The 20,468-nt window shown below is 42.1% G+C and overlaps 1 protein-coding gene across 1 annotated transcript in view; it reads left to right on the forward strand.

The window, feature by feature from the left end:
* Window positions 1-9,126: 9,126 nt before the first annotated feature.
* Window positions 9,127-20,468, forward strand: part of MBNL2 (muscleblind like splicing regulator 2) — a 154,396-nt gene continuing 143,054 nt past the window's right edge. Inside the window, exon 1 of the mRNA XM_074962739.1 lies at window positions 9,127-9,513. The gene's annotated coding sequence lies outside the window, so the exon portion shown is untranslated. The remainder of the gene's footprint in view (window positions 9,514-20,468) is intronic.

Here is a 20,468-nt window from a genome sequence, read left to right on the forward strand (position 1 = left end):
CACATTGCTTTCATCATTTGGGGTGAAGACATAAATCTAATAGATCACCAGTCAAGTGAGTATAAAAGGAGGGGAAGAACACTAGAACCCATATAAGTTATGTTCTTTAGCAATATCCTAATCCAAAGTGCTTAGAAGCAACAGTTGGTCCCTTATGCAAATTAACTGGTGACTGCAAAGGTCTTTTAAGATTACTACAGTGACTAAAAGAATGACCTAAATATACCTTTTTAAAGGATTTTAAACATGAGTAATGTTGTGTATATAGTATTAAATAATCATTAACTGCTCTAGCCATGTCAAATACACCAGGAAACAATTCAAAGAATGCCCTGGTAAAAGACTTTCAGCTTCCTGTTTCTCTTGAGGAATTTCCATATTTTAAAAGTGACGTGTCCTAATTTATTGTCCCAGGGTGCTTCTACAGCTACCTAGTGTGCCTCACTATCTAGTCTGTTTCTATGGTGGATTCTCCATCAGTGGCAATTTTAGTAAGATATCCAGTCTTGATTTAAAAAGATACAATCTAGGATTTTTGGGGGGAAACTCTATGGTCTGTTAGACAAGTGGTCAGACTAGATGATCTTAAGGGTCCCTTCTGGCTTTGGAATCTATGCTCTGATGGTCCCCTCTGGCCTTAATTCTATGACTGACTATGAATCTATGAAAACGTCTCCAAAAACAGCACCCTCATAAGAGACCAAAAAGCTGCTAAAGAGGAAGGAGGGAGTGTGAGACGTGTATGCCCACTGTTTCCAATGCCAGTGAGCAATAACTTGCCAAAAATTTGGTGGAGAAAATATTCAATCGAAGAAGAAATTACTGTTCATCTTCTACAGGCCACCATTGACCACCAAAGAAAACATAACCGTCTAGTTGCCCTGCTACCTGAATAGCAAATATAGCAAAACACTTATCAGAAGTTCCTGAAGAACTATATAGAAAACAGCTTTATGATCTAGAAAGTAGAAAAGAAGACATCCATGATCTACTTCTTGCTAAGAGGGAAGAAATGATTGAGACTATATGAAAGCTTGGAGCCAGTGACCATGAACTGCTTGAAGTCAGCATGGTAAGGAATGCGTTCACAAAAATGTAGCAGATTTTGGAAAAGCAAATGTTGGATAATTCAGAAATCTACCAAGTAAGGTACTGTCACAGTTACAGGGCTGATTGCACCTCTGTCCCCTTTCTGGTCTCTGAGAGCACCCTTCAGGTGTTTGAGCTTGTTCCCTTATCTGTCTTGGTGTGGAATCTCTCAGTTCTCGCACTCTTAGACCAGGATCTGGGCACAACACCCCTTCTGTGTTGACCCCTATTTCTGTGCAGGTTTAACTGGACACCTGCCTCTCTTCCCTTTAGAAGCCTGAGACTAATGCTATACAGTGATGAACATTTTTCTTAAAATGAGTATATTAGCAAATCAGAAAAAGCATTAGAGAAAATGATTTCAAAACAAGCAGCCCACGTGCACGTTACATCTTATTTAGTTTTATGCTTCACTACAAGATAAGTTAGATGGGCTTCCCTCATGAGTTACAGGAACAGAACAGGCCCACTGTATGTCCTTTTAGGAAGCCAAAAAGCAATTAGGACCCAGTCTTTTCTGTCTTCCTTCCACAGAGGGTGTCCCCCATACTCCTCTTGCTTTTCAGGGAAGCTAGTTATTCTCAATCCCATCTTTCCCTCCACTTTCCCTGTGCTCTCTGGCCTCAATTGCTTTAGTGCTCAGTCATCTTTGTTACAGGACCTAGGTGTGAAGTCTTCATTTCTTCTAGACAGCCATCGAAGAGAGAGTCCCTGGGAAGGTTGCTCCATTGTTTGGAATTTCTATTCAATCAGCATTAGTCTTATGTCTGTAGGGATGTGTGCTGTCATAAATATAAAGGGAAGGGTAAACCCCTTTAAAATCCCTCCTGGCCAGAGGAAATCTCCTCTCACCTGTAAAGGGTTAAGAAGCTAAAGGTAACCTTGCTGGCACCTGACCAAAATGACCAATGAGGAGACAAGATACTTTCAAAAGCTGGGAGGAGGGAGAGAAACAAAGGGTATGTGTGTCTGTCTATATTTTGTCTTTGCCGGGGATAGACCAGGAATGAAGCCTTAGAACTTTTAGTAAGTAATCTAGCTAGGTACATGTTAGATTATGATTTCTTTAAATGGCTGAGAAAAGAATTGTGCTGAATAGAATAACTATTTCTGTCTGTGTATCTTTTTTGTAACTTAAGGTTTTTGCCTAGAAGGGTTCTCTATGTTTTGAATCTAATTACCCTGTAAGGTATCTACCATCCTGATTTTATAGGGGGGATTTTTTTTTACTTCTATTTCTATTAAAAGTCTTTTTGTAAGAAAACTGAATGCTTTTTCATTGTTCTCAGATCCAAGGGTTTGGGTCTGTGGTCACCTATGCAAATTGGTGAGGCTTTTTATCCAACATTTCCCTGGAAAGGGGGGGGGGTGCAAGTGTTGGGAGGATTGTTCATTGTTCTTAAGATCCAAGGGTCTGGGTCTGTAGTCACCTAGGCAAATTGGTGAGGCTTTTTACCAAACCTTGTCCAGGAAGTGGGGTGCAAGGTTTTGGGAAGTATTTTGGGGGGAAAGACGTGTCCAAACAGCTCTTCCCCAGTAACCAGTATTTGTTTGGTGGTGGTAGCGGCCAATCCAAGGACAAAAAGGGTGGAATATTTTGTACCTTGGGGAAGTTTTGACCTAAGCTGGTAAAGATAAGCTTAGGAGGTTTTTCATGCAGGTCCCCACATCCGTACCCTAGAGTTCAGAGTGGGGGAGGAACCTTGACATGTGCTGAAACTGTTTTTTTTTTCCCTTGACATTCCAATCTGCCATCTCAGGAATCCTATACATGTTTTGAGGTACAGATCAATATTCACCAGTGAGCTCCCCTACATTTGTCATAGCTACCTTAAAAAAATATTAAAATTTACCAGTAAAAGCAAGGCTAGGGAATCTAAAAGACACCAGTATTAAGGGACAAAAAAACTATAAAGCTGTGACTGATTGGCATTATTTGGTTAAGAAGAAATAAGGAAGGATTCATATTTTCCTCATAATAAGAGGTACAGTGAGCTAGACTTACATTGCTACTTTGTGATGGGGGGGGGGTGCACAAACCCCATGCTGGATGTCAGCCAGGAAGAGGTTAATGGAGAGAAGAAGACTTCAGGGTGGGGGTGGTAGGACCTGTAGGGGTAGGCTGAGAACAAAGCTTAGACTATTTTAATTTAAGAGGTCAATAATGCAAAGTAAGGAAATCCATAGTTATGTAATTTTTAACTTGATAGCATCCCTTTATCCTTAATCTATTAAATATTGCTCAAACATATTGAATTCTTAGCACTCATGTAGCACTCTGCATCTTTGAAGTGCTGTGAAGTATTGAATAAACAGCAAAGAGCTGTTGTTGAATATTTAAAGAGACTTGTGGTAGTACATGGGTTTTGTCGGAGGCAGACGTTTGTCAGTTTTTCACTTGTTTTTGGTAGTGAGAAACTGAAACCCAAAACTAAGACACCAATAAGTTCCATTACTCAGTCTAATCATTTGTCAATTTATTATAAAAATTCATTGGCGGAAATAGTTCTGCTATCCCTCCTCCTGCCTTATACACAATACATTTTCTTCATTACTCAGTGTTTCTGTAAACTCTCTGCATGAATCATCCTTTACACCTTACCATGCCTATTTTGTAATAATCTGTTGTATTCAACATAAAATGAGACCTCACCTGGCTAGCATTAAATATACTATTGCTAGTTTAATGGTAAGGGCATAATAAGAGATCGAGGGCCAAATCCTAAAGACCTTTGTCCTAACTTATAAATTAGCTTCATTGGGAGTTTGCCTGAGTAAGAACTGCAGATTTGGGCTAAAGAAATAACAGGAAACACATACATTCTTTAGAGACTTGTTCAAATGGTTTAGCAGATTGTGCAGATATACCTAAAAAGGGTTTGTGTTCTCAATCGACTGCAGTGTGCCAAAGCAGATTTGAAAGAACCAAATACTGACGCTTACAAACTCATTGTGGTGATGCATGGTAGTCACAGAAATGTGATAGTTTATAATGTTTTGTTAAATAACAGAACTATGTAATACTATACATTCATGTGACAACATAATGGTCCAGGGACTTTCCAGGTGCAACTCCCACTGAAATTACACCTGGGATGAATTTGACCCAATTCATCAGATACAGCAATTTTCTTTACATTTCTTATTTCCATAGCTTTGTGGATGAGACTTGTGATTTGATTTTACGACAAGAAAGGTAAATCAGAGAGAAGCATATGTATTTTCTTTCATGGGTGATAACGTTCGTTAAGTCAGGAGATGCTCTTTGTGCAGCTGGAAGGAAATGTCCTTTATAACAACCTTCTTAAGACAGTCTTCATCTAGCTGAAAATTTCTAGCTCAATAAATTTTCCCTTAGCAAAAATGTGTTGCCACAGTTCTCTCAACTTCAGTTACTGTATGTCAGTCTGATGCAGTCAGGGTCACTTTCATAATCGCAATTTGCTAGTCAGCCTCAGGACAAGATTTAATTAGGTAAGTCTCTTCTCCCTTTCTGCAAATGTTGAAAATTGAATTCTTGGGGACTTGATTTCCCACCACCCTCATTATTACAGTTTGAAAGAGGCACCATTTCCAAGCACACCCTCATCCATCCACTTTTGCAATGACTTATTCAGTTTGAAAGGAGTCAGAATTCAAACAATGTTAATGTTATAAATCATAAGTTTAAATCCATTAACACCAGCAGTGAACATAATTCATCCCTGATCTTCCCATTGGCCATTTTTATATAAGAATGATCCACATGCATAGAAAATCTTGTAAAGTGATGTCAAGAATTTTAGATCCAGATAATAATATACTAACTCCCATTTTTTAGTCATCACTTAGATCCACAAAACTCCCCCTCAGCTGTTGCGTAACCCTGTAGGGACCTAGATTTACTTGGGATTTACACTTTTGTCTCTGGGCATGTGCAATGCAGCCTCACTTTAGGGGTTTGGGTGCACATCTCCTGCCTAAGCCCCAAAGTGAATCTCTAACAGGGAAAGATAGGCACCCAAACACCTAAATCACATGTGGGTGCCTGACCCAGTAAGTATGCTCAGAGGCTGCTACCCAGATCAGGCCCCTCAGCTGAGTTCAATCCAAACAGCTGGGATTGTATGGGGGAAGAAGACCTCCCTTATAACCTTCAGCCTACTGGTTAGGGTACTCGCCCACCATATGAAAACTCACTGGTTCTAGTCCCCTCTCCTACTGAATGGGAAAAAGGATTTGAACAGGGATTGGCTACCTCTCAGGTTATTGCTCTACCCACTGAACCATGCATGGGATTATCTGATGAGGGGTTTCTTCAGTCTCTCCTGAAGAGAGACTTCAGTTGTTCCACTTTAATTTAATAATTAATTGGGCCACTGAAAGAGAGAGAATGACTATAGGTTAGGGCATTCACCTGAAAAGGGAGTCCCCTTTCAAATTCCTTCTCATCAGGCAAGGGAGGGACTTGAAGTGGGGATGAGTACGGTAGCCACTAGACTAACAATTACAAAGGAGGTTCTTCCTTCCCAACCCCAGTTGTTTTGTGGAGTTAGGAATGCTTAAAGGCCATCTACCTGAATCCTCTCCTCCCTCCCCCGCATGAAACTGAGGCAGCTGAATGCCTATCTTCTCTCAGTTTGTGGATCACATGCAGAGAGATCAGTGTCTACCTGCAGTTCAGACTTAGGCGCTTATCTCCATGCAAGGAGGAGGCTTAGCACACATTCCCTCTGGTTGGCATCCGTCTCCTATTGGCTAGCTTAGAGCTCCCTGCCTAGTGTACTGACTTTATGTAAGTGTGGTCACAAATTAAAAGTTAGAGAAACAGGAAAATGACAGCTGTCTTTCCAGATCAGGTTTAAAACCAGCATAAACAAAAACACATCTGAATTCTAAACAATGCCCAGGTTTTTTTATGTCATAGTAAAGTAAATGGCCCAGTCTACAAATTAAAAAAATATATACAAAATCCCCAAACTGAAGTAAATTTCAAAATTCCAAACCCCTAGAAACTAGCATTACGCAGTGTACAAAGAGGCCTGGAGAATCCTAAAAGACATTTGGCCCTTGGTACTATTAGTTAGGTAAATGGATATTATCATAAAGTGTACAGAGAGGCATATTATTGTACATGCCACTTTATAATAATCCATAATCTTTAGAAAAACTTATAGTGAAAGCCATGGTTGGAAGCTGATGCTAGACAAATTCCGATTAGAACTATGATGTAAATTAAGTGTTAGTAATTAACCATTGGATCAAATTACCTAGAGAAATAGTGGATTCTTCAATACTTGAAGTCTTCAAATCAAAACTGGATCTTTCTAAAATATATCCTATGGCTCAATCAGACATAATGGGATTGATGTTTCATGGGTGAGGTCCTTTTGCCTTTAAAATCAGATTTATCTATTAATCAAAATGCAAGAAACAGATTTCTCTATTTGTTAAATGATGAATGTCAAATCTAGTTTTGTTATGAAAAATGCTTATACCAAAATTCAAGAATTCAGTCACTCCCAATAATTTTTTTCAAATATATTTCTAGAATTTATTGCCAGAAATGCATGTAGAACAGATGGGTTGGACCTCACCCTCCTACGTTTGGCTTGTAAGCAAGTTTAATGCTTCATGCATATAACTTATGAAAAATGGCATCTCAGAAACATGGACAAAAGGAGCGTGCAGTCTTGTTTCCTAGTTCTGTGATCTTCCACAGAATTATCAGCAGTTGACAGTTTGCTAAGCTTTTATTCTTCCAGCCTTATATTCAGTTCCACGTGGGTTTTTTTCCTGAAGAAAGAAATTAGTAAAATTATTAATAGTACTTGCTGGTCATGAAAACTAAATGGAGTCCAATATAATCTTCTGTGTGCAGAGGCTCATAAATTTCTGGAAGAATCTCATTCTGAGCTGAAGCTTTCCATGCTTGCTTTAAGAAAAATCCCTTCAATCAAGTTATCTGATAGCCTGGTCAACCCTAGTATGTTGAAAATGGCAGTTACACCTCAACTGTGTAAATCTGCATGGCTCCTCTGACTTCAGTGGGTCTGTGCTGACTTATAGCAACTTGCCTCTAGCATGTAAATAAATAGCTCTTAATGAGGAAGGTTCACTTTATTTCTTTTGGGGGAGTAAGAGATTGCATGCCTGCACTAACATAGACCTTGTTGTGACCTGGGATATGATGCTGAGGAGACTGCAAGGGCTGTGGCAGCTGGCCTTCTGCCAACATCTTTTTGTGGTGAAGGTGTGATCTACTGGTCTAGGTACATCTTATGCCCAAGTTACTAAAATCAGTACAACCCTCTTATATGGAACACGTAAAGTTATTTTTAAGAGTGTCCACACAAGAGGATTTGGTTGCATGGTGCACAAACTGTGGAGGAACTGTGGATGCATAGTGCATCCGATGAAGTGAGCTGTAGCTCACGAAAGCTCATGCTCAAATAAACTGGTTAGTCTCTAAGGTGCCACAAGTACTCCTTTTCTTTTTTCTTTTTTCTTCTTCTTTTTACGAATACAGACTAACACGGCTGTTACGCTGAAAACTGTGGAGGATATCAGTATGGTGTCTCATACAAATCCTTCAAAACTGGTGCCTTCAAAACAGCTTTCTACCACTAGGTAAAATATTGACACTAGTAGCAGTCCCCATTCTAAGTACCTGGTCTTAGTGGTAGCAATCTGATTAAACAAATAAAGAGTAAAAGTATTTCATATTTGCCCTGTTTTCTCAAATTTACTATGTACAATTTTTCAGTGGAAGAATATTTTGCACAAAACTGCTTTAAAGAAAGTTGTGTTATTTTAAGAAAGCAAGAGGCAAAATTAATGAGCCATTCTCTAGTAGCAATAAGTCTTATGACAATGTGCATTAACAGCCTATTGGCGCATTTCAGAGGCGGCAGAACCTGCATGCCAAAACCTTACTGACCTATACCCTGTAGCGGCTTATTGCTATTTTAACCGTAAATTGCTTTTTGCAGTGACTTCACTTCCCCCCCCCCCCCTTTTAGAGAAGAATAAAAGGGTGTCCTTGGGTGGATTTTACAGTCTTGCTTGGTCTCAATCCTGGTAAAAAGAAAAGGAGTCCTTGTGGCACCTTAGCTTTCCTGAGCTACAAATACATTTGTTAGTCTCTAAGGTGCCATAAGCCCTCCTTTTCTTTTTGCGGATACAGACTAACGACAGCTCCTCTCAATCCTGGTACTTACTACCTACCGGGGAGTACTTCCCACTTCCTGCTCATCTTGGCCCCCATACTGCCACCGCTCCCGGTTTCAGTGGGACTACTCAGGATAGTGAAGGTAAGCACGTGTGTGTTCCCAGGCCCAGGGCCCAAGTGGGGACGGGTGTGCTTGGGTGCTGTCGGCACAGGATGGGGGGGGGGGCGAGGGAGGTGGGGACAACAGCCCCAGGGAAGAGCGCAGGTGAGAAACAGTCGAAGGGGGCTGTGTGGGGTGGTCCTACTCCCCCCCCCCCCCGGCCCAGGTTTGGGTCAGGTTGGGTGGGCGCTCGACACCAGGGGATGCAGGGGCGGTGGCAGGGCGCTGGGCAGCGCCCCCTGGGGGCGGGGTGGGGGTGAGGGGGAAGCACGTCCTGGGGCGGCGGCGCCAGGGCAGGGCGCGGGGCGGTGGCTGGATGCAGCCTGGGGGGCCGGTTTGCAGGCGGTAACGCCGGGGCTGCTTGAGGGGTGCAGGGCAGGAGCTGCGGTGTCGCCCGGGGGGGGGCGGAGTCAGCGGGGAAGCTGCCCCCCCGCGCACGGGGCGGGGTGGCCAGGCCCGGCCCGGCCCAGCCTGGAGGCGCGTCGCTGGCGTGTGTGGAGCCGCCCCCGCCCGTGCAGCGAGCCGCGGCGGGAGGGAGGCGACAGCTCGCTCCGCGGTCGCCGGGCGGACACAGCCCGGGCCCCGCCGGCCGCTGAGGGGCCGGCGCCAGCAGGTCAGAGGCGGGCGGGCGGGCTGCATTCGCGGGGCATGGCCAGGGGGTGCCGTGCGCGGGGGCTGCGCGGCGCCCAGGGGCGGGGGCACCGGCAGACGGGCTTGCAGCGCGCCGCGGGGCTGCACTGGCCCCTGGGTGCCGGGGGCGGCTTTCTGTGCGCTTCGTGTCGGTGCCTGCGCTTGTTTGTCGCTCTGGCTCTGACGAGGCGCTGGGGCTGAGGGAGCGCTGCGAGAGCCCACCCGCGCCAGCCTGCGCTTTGCCGGCTGCGGCTCCCCCGCTCCAGACAGGGAGACGTTATCGGGCTTGTGAATGACAAGCGGGTGTCAGCTCTGCACCTGTGCAGGAAACTCGTGTCGGGAGGGAAGTTGACCCAGGGCCCTTCTCCAGCTCTTCCGCACGCCAGGAAGGAGTTGCGGCTGAAGAGCGCTGCGTCGCCCTGCTTTGTTGACATGGCCAAGTAATTTATCGTTGACCTGGACAAGTATTTATCCTTAAACTTTGGTGTGTTCCCCGCTTCTGTTCTAAGAACTTGGGCTGCCCCGGGGTGGTGACCATTGAGACTGGAAGTTCTGTTTTAGTTGGGCAGGAGCTTCATGCTCTTCCTCTGAATGTGGAGAACTCTGCTTACTCCCTATTAGATGTGGTTCAGTGGCAATTGATAATTTTGTTAACTCAGCATTTGGCACACTGGGCTTGGTAGAAAGTAGCAGTGAGCAGAACTAATGTTTTTGTTACTTCTGGAAGAGAAGAATCTCTGATTAAGGCCTTGTTTACATTAGCATTTCTCTTCAAATTTCTCACCATTGCAGTTCTGCTGCTGGCAGTAGTGGCTAGGTGGGCTTATGCAGATATTTTTCCAGAAGCCACTGGTGCTGCTTAACTCATCTAGACTTGCTGTAATTAGTAGGGTGACCAGATGTCCTGATTTTATAGGGAAGGTCCTGACATTTGGGGCTTTGTCTTATATAGGTGCCAGTTACCCCACCCCCCACCCCATCCCGATTTTTCACCCTTGCTATCTGGTCACCCTAGTAATTAGGGTTAGACAATACTGTGGCTAAAACATCAGTGGCCTGTCTGCACCAGCTCTTCCTTTACGGCTACCTCTCGTAGAACTGTGGTGGTGGGAGTGTAACAGTGGGAAGTTTGAATAAAAATGCTAGTTTGTAGACACACCCTAAGAAACAGTGGGGAAAACATTTAAGTACCCCCCTCTTTTGCCAATTACATGCAGAGAGCCTGTAGATAGGTAATGTTTATTAGAAGGTGCCTTTTCATTTTTTAAAAAAATTCTTTATTTCAGTCAGTTTCTGTTTTGAGATGTTTTAGACCTGTTCTATTCCTGACCACAAGTACAAATAAGATCAATACTAATGCATATATATTTGAAACAGCATGACCTACCTTGAGATATACTTTGTTTAACTGTAGTGTGAAACCATGCAGGGATAATATAACTAGTGAGAATGTTTATGGTACTGTGGTTGTTTCAAATTGCTGTATTTTGAAAGTAATACAGAATTATAATTAGGAGCAGAATGTAGTTTTTTTTTCTTAAATATATGACTCAGCTTGTAACTTTAAAACACTGTTCATAACCTGGTGTGTGGATTAAAAATCCTTTTGATCCTCATTACCCACGGTTCTTGCATTAGGTTTTCTGACACTCAGTGTGTATTTGAACACTAAAGTGTCATCTAGGGGATACTACCCTTGAAGAATGGTCTCTAGCATTGCTGTGCCAGGCTGGTAGAAAACTTCTTTTACACTTGCTCTTAAAATGTGTTGACACTGGAGAGAAAAAAAAGTTCAGTATCAACACTGCCAGTTTTGGAAACTATAGTGTAGACTGGGCATCCGGCACGGTGGTAAAAATATCTGCACACAGTCTGCAGTTCAGTTCGCACGTGCTGGCACTGGTGCTTGAAAAACTCGGTTTTTCTTAGTATTGTTCAGTGCCAGGTTGGCATGTGTTTGAAGGATAAGAGAGCACCTAGTGGGACAAGAACCATTCTCTTCCTCTCCGACAATAAGGCTTTTTGAACACGGATTGTCACCTTGTTCCCCTTTGCATGCTGCTCTTCTCCCAGATTACCATGAATGCCTTGGTTTGCTTCTACTATTCCAGGCTACTGGTATACAAGACTATTGTGCGTCAGCCACTGGCACTCACTACTTCTTATGTAGACCCTGATCCTGTATGTAGCTATAGGTGGCCTGACCCCTTGATTTCAGTGCGGCTCTGCAAAGGTGCACGGGTCTGCCTGTGTTGAGCAGCTTGCAGCTTCAGGGCCACAGAATGGTGTGTTTGCTCTGGCAGCCTGCTTGGTTTGCTATATTAGCATTGGTCTCCTTATGAGTGGAATGATTGCCATCTGCAGACACACAGGTTGTATGTTTGTAAGCCAAGCTGTGCTATTATATGTGTAGTCTCATAGTTTTCCTTCTGAAGTTTAATTCCTCTCTTCGTCATCACAGCCTTTCCTTCGTGAAGAAAGGGCCTATTTTTAAAGTCAAGCAGACAATTGGAACAATCTGTCACAATCTCAAATCTTTGGAAATAGTATTTTTGGGATTAAGGTGCTAGAAGCTGCAGATGATTTATTACCTTCTTAACGTTTGGCTTTTATAGAATGAAGCCTGTAATGCTGAGATGGTTTAAAAAATAGTCTACTCACTGGTAAATCTTAGACAAAATTCTTGTCTACAATTACATCCACCCTTTTTCTACAGCTTTTTTTTACTTCTCTGCTGATTGGATAGTCTCTAGAATGGAGTTGTGTGGGCTGTAAGTAGATAAGAATCCTTATATTACACATAATATAAACTATTAGCCTTCCTCTTTCTCAGGGTAGAGGCTGAACAGGAGGAGTATAAAGAAATTCCCACTAACAACGTACGGAGGTAAGGAATGTCAGGTAAATAAAGTAGGCTGGGATTTTCAAAGTTGTCTGGAGGACATGGATGCCCAATTCCTATTAATTCCAGGTTGTCCAGGCAGCTTTGGAAAGCTCAGCCATAGTGCATAATTACCATATTACATATACTTACTCTAGGCTGCGAAGTATAGATGACAAGCTGTCCTACAGTGACTCAAGAGCATGAATACCAGCCTGTTTGGAAACAGGGCAAAAACTCCAAATTGATTGTGAGATCTATTTAGATTTCACCAACCAGTAATCAAGTGTGAACTCCTCAGGCACTGTAACAGCCTTAACATGGAGTCACAGGCCGTCCTCTTGGGTATTCTGATCTGTCTTGCCACTCAGGTAAGGTTATCTTTGTGATAGATGGTCCCTTACACCAAGGGTCACAGCAATATTCAGGTTTCTTCCAGTCTCAAAGGACCTGTCACTTACTCCAGGTCAGTCACAAGGACGGAGGGTCCCAGGCTCCAGCATGAGCCCAAACATCTACAACCTCAATAAAACAGCTCCATAGCCTGAGCCCTGTGAGCTCGCATCAGCCGATAGGGACCAGCTATGGGTGTTTAATTGCAGTATAGAGATTCCCCTGTACTTCCTTTAGGGCTAACCCTGGCTAAGCATTGGGGATCTTTTGATTATGCCTAGTAATCCTTGCCTCCCAGAGTTCAAGCAGCATAACGATACAGTTCCTCCTTGTTAGGGGTTTTTAAGCCTCCTTCGGGGTGGATTTGATTTAAATCATGATTTAAATCAATAGTCAGGCAGACTCGATTTAATCATGGATTTCTACATAAAAGTGCATTCTTGTTGGTTGTTATAACCTTAATACGTATTCTTCACAACTCAGAGATAGATGTAGGTTTCATTTTTAGAAGGTACATATTATACATTTTTAAAGTGATTTATTCTGAAAACTTTTCAGATTAGTTTTACAGCTCTATCAGAAAATGAATGGTTGTTTGGTTATTTCATTTACCAAAGGTAATTGAAGCAGATAGTTCAGAATGACTTCATAAATATCTCCAATTCAACAGGTTAATCATTAATATTTGGAGGATTTTCTTGCCATGCTGTATTAGGAGGAGAATGTCACCAGACAGACATTTAAATGGTTTTATTTATCTAAAACAACGTTATGTATTCTGGATTTTTTTCTTCAGCAGCAAACATATTATAATTTAACAAAACAAGCATATGCATTTTTGAATTTAGTTAAACTTTCAAGTTTTTTAAAATCAGGTTTGTTTTTGTTAAAATTGTTTTTAACTAAAATAGTTAAATGAAATATTTAAAAAAAACAACAAAAATTAAATCGACTGGGTCAGCCAGGTCAACAAGAGAAACTTAAAATATTGGCTTCTGCAGCTAACTCAGTCGTCTTCACCTTCATTTTCCTGTTTGTTCATAACATGGAAAAGAAAAACAAGCTTTCCTGCTTTTTCAGGTCCCAAACCATTTCTCAACTTGGAATGAATTAGTTCAAAGGAAGACAATATTCTTTCTACACCGGCAGAAGAAGGTACTGCTGTTTAAAAGTGAGATTATCACTTCAACAGTCTCTGAATTCAAGAGCTTAAGTGACTTTCACCAGTTCACTTGTGTGACTTTCTTTAAAACATCATCAGCAAATGTATATTTCTTGAATGGTTCATCCTTAGTTCTGAAGTTTATATTCCACCCCCAACACTCTTCTATTCACTGAACTTTCTGAAACTTTGCACTTTTAGAGAGAAGTAAGGGATTGACTGTGTGTACACAGATTTGCAGAGGGACAATAGGGCTGTCTTATTTCTCACCTCTACACATTTATTTATTTATTTATTTATTTATTTGAAAACATTTTTGCTGTTAAGCAAGTTATCGCTGGAGACACAAATCCACAGTTTGAGAACTGCAAAACTAAGCATCTCTGATGGTATCTTCTAGACTGAGCACTGAGTCCCATTGGGTAGATAGAATGATTAACCTAAATAATCTATACAGAAGCTCCTGGAACCCTATAAGATTGGGTCCCTAATCCATGAACTATTGGAACTCCTTTACAAAACTTCTCTTAAACATTATATGACTATATCGTCTCATACTATAGAATTAGAATTTATAATCCCTATTCCTTGATAGTTTTAATTAAGATACATTATAGCTCAAAGCTATCTTTAGGTAGGTTTTTTCCTCTCAAAAAGCATTTTATCAAAGTCTGATTTAAATAAAAAAAAAACTGATTTTTTTTTTTTAAATAATTGATTTGAATCCACCTGAGCCTCCCTGTCCACTTTCTGCTTAGTGCTGCACTCTCAGCTGATGGGAGGAATTCATTTCTAAGACTCACCTTCTTTGGAGGGGGAGAGTAAACAACAAAGTGTATTGTCTTCTTTCATGTTCCACTCTAGTACATCTGGTGTCAATGCCCCTTCCTGGTGGGGCAGCACATAACACCTTCTGTTGGAGATCAGCATTTCACAATAGTTAATGTCTCTTTCCTGCCTGGTGATTTATAGTTACTGGGGCTCACAATGCAAACGCTCAAATATTACCTTATAATATGGGATACAGACGTTAGAAGTGAGATTAATGCATGCAGCAATTTACAAGCATTCCATAAAGTCTAAGCATTAAATGCATTCTTATAGTTAAAATAGGCATTAGAATTATACCAAGACACAGATAAGGCAGATTGGTTCCAACTACATATTTGTCAGTGTTCAGTGGAGACACGAGGACCTTGGCATGAGCTGTCATGTGGTCTGCCAGCATCACATGTACAGTGTAATTTTATTTTAGGTTTGACATGTTCCCTCATTAACTGTCACCATGGCCTCATGCATTATTACCTAGATTGTGTATATTAACTATTTCTAAGCCAGACCTCTCTGCTCACTGAGGAAAGTCTCTCGGTGCCTGTTAGAAGACTGCTAGAGTGTTTCAGAATCAAGAGACCTTGCAGCAGAATTTGGGTCCAAACTAACCTGCTTAGAAAAACTCAGAGCCTTGCACATAGGTACTAAATCTGTAAGGTATCTTATCAGAATAGAACCCCACTTAAATCTTTCTTCAAATGATTCCTATAACCCCATAATAATTTTTAATGCTCTTCTCTGAATTGTTTCCAGTTCGTTGATAGCTTTTTGATGCTGAAGTGCTCAGAAGATGTCAATGCAGTAGTCAATAACAGAGATTAAAATAGCTTAGAAGCTGTTTTTTCAACACTGGTAGACCCCCAACTAGGCCTACTCCCCCCTGCCCCCGATATCTGTTTAAACTGTGCTTGTGCATATATTTTTTTCTAGAGTATATAAAAATAGAGCTTTTGCACTCTTCTTGTTAGCTACTTTTACAATAGCTTTTTCACAAGAGCATCATGTAGTATCTTAGTGAAACCATTTAGATAAGTGTGTAATTTTTACATGCTTCCAGTTGTAAGTCAGAGGTCTGATTCTGGTCTGTTGATGTTAGATATTGTGAAGTGCACCCTAGAAACACCTAAGCATCACATACATGTGATCAAGATAAAGCTGTGAACTTTGTCTCTCCCAACTTTAGCAGCTTTTTGTTTGCTATGGTTCTTTGGTGTATGTGCGCATGTAATCCTTCATCTTTCCTTATTGGAGAAAAGCTTTTGCAAAATGGAGAGTCTTGTAGTGTACTCTGAAAACTGTCATGCTTAGACTCTGCCTTATTCACTTCAGTAGATTTTCCATGGTTGAGTGTTCCTGACCCAGCATGTCTTATTTGTGTCCTTCAAGAGCTTTCCCTGTGGCAGCAGGATTGTCCCAGAGGAGTACAGCTCAGTAGATAGGTGGTTTCTCATGTAAACTGGTCCCAGCATATTGACTGTTGTAAACATTAAGACAGGCTGGTACTAGAAGTGATTTAGGAGTTGGTTAAGAGTGCACAGCATCAGTGTGATATGTTCTTTAGAGCTTTTCAGCTAAGGAGGTGGGTGGTTGCATTCTAAACAAGTTAGATTTCCTGTGTAGCCTTCACTTTCATCCCAATACATTGGGTTACAATAGTTAGTGTCTTGATTAGCTTCTTGGTGTTGCTCTTCTCACTAGCAACACTTAATATTTGTTTTCAAGTTGAGCTAACAACTCTTTCTTGAGAGGTTTTCTCTGGTAAGCACTCTAATAACCTTGTGACTTTTCTGCTGAGACGATACAAAGGTTAGTATTTTCAGAATGTTCTTGTCAATGGCGTCTGTTGCATCTCAGCTTTACTGTTCTGTATCACTATCTTCTTGTATCACACTCATCACCATAGTATCTGAATGCCTTCCACTAGTGCATTAAACAACATGACTAACATCCGCCACATGTTTCTTCTCTCCTCCTCTTCCTAGGGGAGAAGTGTGTGCAGTGGAGTGTCTTGTTTTGGTAGGTATTTAAGAAAATAATAAAAACATGTATATGTTGCTGTGTATTTATATTAGAGAAGGCAAGGTCAAGAAAATGCACCTTGCACTTGGAGCAGAAGCTGGTGTGGTTTGTGATGGTCCTTAATTCCTGGGGTAGTCCTAGGCAGGGGGCTGTAATGAGGTAATGGTCTGTCAGTGTCCAAGGGAGGGGGTGGGTTTTAGTGTTCTCAGTATTGACATCTACACTGAAGATCTGGTCCAGGGTATGACCTGTTAAAGTCCCTGTATCTTATAACTATCAAAGTGCTTTTTTCTCAGAGGTAGCTATCAGGTTGCTAGAAGGGGATATCCAAATTAGTGGCCCCGGCCATTGATGAGGAATTCTATTTAATTAATTAAATTTATTTTTAGGGAGAGTGGAAGAAGCAGAAAATATAAAGGAGGTAGAGCACATGATGTAGGGAAGAAAAGGGTTAGGAAATAGAGCCCATCCATTTGGAGAACTCCGTTGATGGGGATAAATCTCTCTTTTGTAATCCTAACATGGAATGAATGAATGAATGAAGTATTGTATGAACTTTGACTCTAAGATATAATTTTTCATAATATACATTTGGTAGTGTGGAATTAAATCTTAGGCCACATCTACACTGCTACTTATGAAAAAAAACACCTCCCTCAGCGACATAAGTTTCACTGGCATGAGTGGTAGTGTGCACAGTGCTATGTCAGCGGGACATAGCTACTGCCGCTTGTTGGAGGGGTGGTCTCTTTCCTGTTGGCATAGAGTGGCTACACGAGAGCCCTTACAGCGGGACCCCTGCATTGGTACAGTTATCTCACTGTAGGGTCTCTAGTATAGACATAGCCTTAGTGTAAACTATGTATACTGTCACCACAGATTAGACTCTGGGGTGTAGCTGTCCCAGGTCTGCTGCTTGTACTGCTGACATATTATATACTTCCTTGGTCTTTGTAGCTTTTACTTTACTACTTTGGTGCAAAACGTTCCTGTTATTTATGCAGAGTCATCTCTTATCTATTGGTAGGCCTGCGCTTATGACAGTGTAGAATACCAGTGTTGCAAACCCAGCCAGCATGGGTATAAATAGCAGCATAGACGGTGAGGCGCTGCTTAGCTTAATAGTGCCCTAAATGCCAGAACCCTGGGGTGTACCCCCTACTCTGCTCTCTACATGCCCAGGCAGTTCTGCTCAGGTCTACACTGCTATTTTTAGCAATGTCCTGCTGCTGAAGCCCTTCCCTGCTGCAGTGAAAGGCTCTGGTGGGGGGAGCTGCCAGAGCCTTTCCTCACTGCCTCCCTCCCATAAAAGCCTTTCATTGCCACAGGTAGCTACACACTACAGTAAGGGGGGATGCAGCCTGCCTTTTGCTAAGGTGTGTTACTAACGTACCCAACATGCCACTGCAAGTGTAGACAAGGTATATATTTCCATCGACCTAAGGTGGTAACAGGAACAGATGAAGGTAGATGATTGTGCATGTGGCTGTTACTCTGTAGAGTAATTACGCAAGAGATCATAGGTAATTTAATATATGAAAGACGCTATACAAAGTACTCTGGTACTTCACAGCAGTCAGTCAAGCAAGCTAAATCAAAAGGGCATTTTTTGAGATGAGAATTAGTTTGGTGCAAAACCAAACAATAGTGATTTATTTAAATGCATATAAAACTAGCATGACAGAAAAATTTGCTTAAGTGTACCCAAACTGGTAAACTGCCCTGAGCAGCCTGTTAACCAGATGTCTCTTTGCTGGTTAGAAGTCCTAGCTTTCTCCTACCCTCACCTCTGAAAAAGAAAGAAAACTTTGTATTTAAATATCCTATGCCTGACCTCCCTGCTAAGATAACCTGTTAATCACCTTGGGTTCTCCCATCTCGTAAGTACAGGCTGCCAGTCACTGTAAAGGCCCAGGAGTCCACCCCTCCATATCTCACTTTCAAAAAAACAAAACTAGCCAGTTGACTCTCATTTTCTGTTGCGTGATAGCTGTTCCCTCTGCTGACAGAACAAACTGGGGAGGCTGCTGGCTCTGTCCAGTGTACATCCCTGAGCAGCTAACCTGGGTGCAACACAGCAGGCCCAGACTGATATGTTCAGTGGCAGTTTATAAGAACATAGTGCCTACCTGCAGAAATGACACACGCCGATATGTATCTGTATAAATTTTATATTTTAAATCTACATCCCAAGAGTGCATGAAAACAATAGTTTTTAAAATGAGTTGAATCAGTTTGCTAAAGTGAGTCAATATTTTTCTTACTAAATGAAGGAGGAAGTTTTAAAATATGGTTGGTTAGGTGTCATCTTTTTTCTTTTTGGATTTGGAGCTGAATAAATACTTAGAACTTGCTTTTAGATTTAATGGGTTATTCGATAATCGTCCACTAGACCTCTAGCCTAAGATTCATGCTGACTATTGACATTGCTTAAAGTTCATGCTGAATTTGCAGTGGATAAGAGGTGGACAGCTGAAGCCTCACAGAAGATACAAGCACATCTTTTGAAGGTAAAACTAAGTAATGGAAACACTTCAGAATTAACATCCAGTTTAGTAAAATGAAGGTAATTCATAACCTCGATTGCAGGCAAATCCTGCTCTCACTGCATAGCCTTGGGGGCCATCGTGTGGAATCAACACGATTTTTGCTTCCCAAGATCTGGAGCTGGAATTGGGGAGCACATGCAGCAGGAGCACATGCTCTGAAAACTAAAGCGATCTTATTGTGTACAGCTAAGGGGATTTTAGGGGTGGGAGCCAGCAGATCCTCCTATTAGATGGATTCATCAGATTTTTTTCTTCTTGTATCTGGTTTGAACAGAAGCAGAGAGCTGAGGCGAAGGTGATCTTTCAGGAAGAACCTCTCACTATACATCTCTGTTGTTCAGTAGGGTAAAGATCCGGAATATGGACAGTTCACCCCTTTGTGTTGTTTCCAGTTGTCCGTCTGTCGACCTGTTGTGGAACAGGGTAACACTCACAATAAGCTCAGATTCAGCTGAGGCAACATCAGGCTTATTCCGAGAACACAACACAGCACCTAATGGGTAAGGAGCAGCCTTTGTGTTGAGCAGACACTGAGTGGCACTAGCTGAGTTCTTACATAGCAGGTATGGAATGGCCTCTGGTGGGCAACACCCAATATGGGGTGAGCTATACCAGTTCAATTACAAACCCTGCACTGGCTGTGTGAGTTCCCTACAGGACCCATAGGAACACTATGGGCTTCTCTATACGGAGGATTTAGTTTGCACTGAGTTGGGGCACAGTAGTTGGTACACAATATGTAGGCATGCTAAAAGGGTGTACACAGGAAAGCTGTACTCTCTTTCAGTTTGCATCATTGTGTACACACAGTAGGGGTTTGGTCTACACTAAGCATGCAGCATTTCAGGAGGGTATCCCCAAAATGCTTTACTTTGCCACTGAGCTATGTGCATTCTGGGTTTTTTCTCACTGCGTGTTGTGGGATAATGTAGTGGAGGCCAATGGATCTCTGGGATTTGGGGTCAAACTCCAAAAAATCCACTTTCTGTCCCATACTTCCTGCCTTTTTGGGTGGGCTAGTGCCATTTTTGAATTGCTGTCATGGAGAAATAGATGACTTGGGCTGTTGTCATGCAGGTGTGTGCTGCCATGCAGAAGGTACTGTTTCACTGGATTATGAAGTTTGGTAATGCACATGAGATTTACTGCTTTTCATGGATGGAGTTCCCAAATTGTATTGGGGCAATTGATGAGACACGTGTGTGCCTATCATTTGCCCCCACATTCGGCTTCGAAGTTTAGAACCTGAAAGAGGTATTTCTCCATGGTGCTCCAAGGTCTGGCTGACCACTGCGGCAGGTTTACAAACCTAAATGTAGGGTAGTTTGCGAAGGTCCACGATGCTAGGATCTTTCAGAACCCATGCTTGTTTACCTTAATGCATAATGGATAGTTTGCTCCCAGGATCACTATGGATATTAATGGTGTGGAGATTGCTCTGGTTATCTGGGGAGACCAATTTATCCTCTGCTTTTGTAGCTAATGAAGTAATGTACAGACCACATGGACAGACAGCAATAACGACTGCGTGCATAGTTGCAGAATGACAGTAGAGTGGGCATTTGGCCATCTGAAAGCAAGGCAGTGCTGTCTTATGGCTAGAC

Source organism: Natator depressus, chromosome 1 (assembly GCF_965152275.1).
Source record: "Natator depressus isolate rNatDep1 chromosome 1, rNatDep2.hap1, whole genome shotgun sequence".
NCBI classification, from domain to species: domain Eukaryota; kingdom Metazoa; phylum Chordata; order Testudines; family Cheloniidae; genus Natator; species Natator depressus.